General features: G+C 47.5%; 1 pseudogene; it reads right to left on the bottom strand.

Moving 5' to 3' along the window:
- Positions 1-929: 929 nt before the first annotated feature.
- On the bottom strand, positions 930-1,511 carry LOC108544756 (U6 snRNA-associated Sm-like protein LSm2 pseudogene; annotated as a pseudogene).
- Positions 1,512-2,136: the final 625 nt, after the last annotated feature.

Below are 2,136 nucleotides of genomic sequence, written 5' to 3'. Positions count from 1 at the left end.
GATGTAACATATATTATTTATTATTATTATGATTTATTTATTTATTTTTTTTTTGAGACAGTGTCTCACTCTGTCACCCAGGCTGGAGTGCAGTGGTGTGATCTTGGCTCACTGCAACCTCCGCCTCCTGGGTTCAAGCAATTCTTCTGCCTCAGCCTCCCAAATAGCTGGGATTACAGGTGCACACCACCACGCCCGGCTATCTTTTTTTTTTTTTTTTTTTTTTTTTTTTTTTAGTAGAGACAGGGGTTTCACCATATTGGCCAGGCTGGTGTTGAACTCCTGACCTCGTGATCCGCCCACCTCGGCCTCCCAAAGTACTGGGATTACAGGTGTAAGCCACCGCGCCCGGCCTGTTTATTAAGGCCTCACTTTATTGCCCAAGCTGGTCTGGAACCCCTGGGCTCAAGCAGTCCTCCTGCCTCAGACTCCCAATGTGTGAGAGACACTGCACCCATGAAAATGTAACATACGTATATGTTATATACGTATGTTACATTATATATATAGTGTGTGTGTATATGTGTGTGTATACATACACATATATATTTGCATCATAAATGTTATTCCCGACGTGGGACAGATTCCTTTCATGCCCCTAGGTGAATCACGTGGTACCCTGGAAAGACCTAGGAAGGCCTCCCTCTCACCATCTCCAGGGAGGTAGTGAAAACGGCAGGTGCTGTGGACTGGGAAGGCTTTGGAGTTTCCCAGCCTACCTCTTCTCCCTTTCTCAACCAAGGATACCTGTTCCCAATTATTCCTCTTATCCACTCTTCCCTTTTTTAAAAAACCCCACAAAACCATCATCAGTAAAAAACACAAAGAAAGCCTCTTCAAGTATTGGGAGTTAGGGGTCCTGGGCCGGGACTTGGGGTTATAGGTCACCAAGGAAGAGGGAGGGGAGGAGAAGGAGGGGCTGTCCCTACTGCTGGCTTTCTTCTTTGCTGCATGCTGTAGCAACTGCGTGTCGACCTCCTCTGCTGACAACTGCACATACAGGACCACTGAGCCTGGAATGAAGCAGTCCTTTTTTAAAATTTTTTTTGAGACAGAGTCTCACTCTGTCGCCCAGGCTGAAGTGCAGTGGCATGATTTCAGCTCACTGCAGCCTCCGCCTCCTGGGTTCCAGCAATCCTCCTGTCTCAGCCTCCCAAGTAGCTGGGATTACAGGCGCCCGCCACCATGTCCAGCTAAGTTTTGTATTTTAGTGGAGATGGGGTTTTGCCATGTTGGCCAAGCTGGTCTCAAACTCCTGACCTCAGGTGATCCACCTGCCTTGGCCTCCCAAAGTACTGGGATTACAGATGTGAGCCACTGCGCCCGGCCCAGACATTCTTCACTGATAAAATGTGAGGCTGTTTCTCAAGGTGTGTAACCCTGATGTCAGCTCATTTGATGTTGAGATACTCATCCACCAAATAGAGGGTGCCCCAGACATTCAGGTCATCCTTGAGTTCCACGACCACATTCTTGCCCACAAGGGACTTGAAAAATGAATAGAAGAGCATGATGCTGGCGACCTGACCAGGAAAAGCAACACATATTTTATTTTATTTACTTATTTTGAGATGCTGTCTCACTCTTTCACCCAGGTCGGAGTGCAGTGGCACAATCTTGGCTCACTGCAACCTCTGCCTCCCGGGTTCAGGCAATTCTCTGCCTCAGTCTCCTAAGTAGCTGGAATTATAGGTGCCCGCTGCTGTGCCTGTCTAATTTTTTTTTTTTTTTTTTTTTTTTTGGTATTTTAGTAGAGACGGGGTTTCACCAAGTTGGCCAGGCTGGTCTTGAACTCCTGACCTTGTGATCCACCCACCTCGGCCTCCCAAAGTGCTGGGATTACAAGCACGAGCCACCGTGCCCGGCCAGCGACACATATTTTAAAAGGGCAGACGTTGGTTGGGCACAGTGGCTTATGCCTATAATCCCAGCACTTTGGGAGGTTGAGGTTGGTGCATCACCTGAGGTCAGGAGTTCGAGACCACCCTGGGCAACATGGCAAAACCCTGTCTCTACTAAAATACAAAAATTGCCACTGCACTCCAACTTGGGCAACAGAGCAAGATTCTGTCTAAAAAAAAAAAAAAAAAAAAAAAAAAAAAAAAAGGCGGAGGGGAGTGGGGGTGAGAAGGTCAA

Source organism: Rhinopithecus bieti, unplaced genomic scaffold (genome assembly GCF_001698545.2).
Source record: "Rhinopithecus bieti isolate Rb0 unplaced genomic scaffold, ASM169854v2 scaffold_28486, whole genome shotgun sequence".
NCBI classification, from domain to species: domain Eukaryota; kingdom Metazoa; phylum Chordata; class Mammalia; order Primates; family Cercopithecidae; genus Rhinopithecus; species Rhinopithecus bieti.
This window is presented reverse-complemented; position numbering and strand designations above follow the sequence as displayed.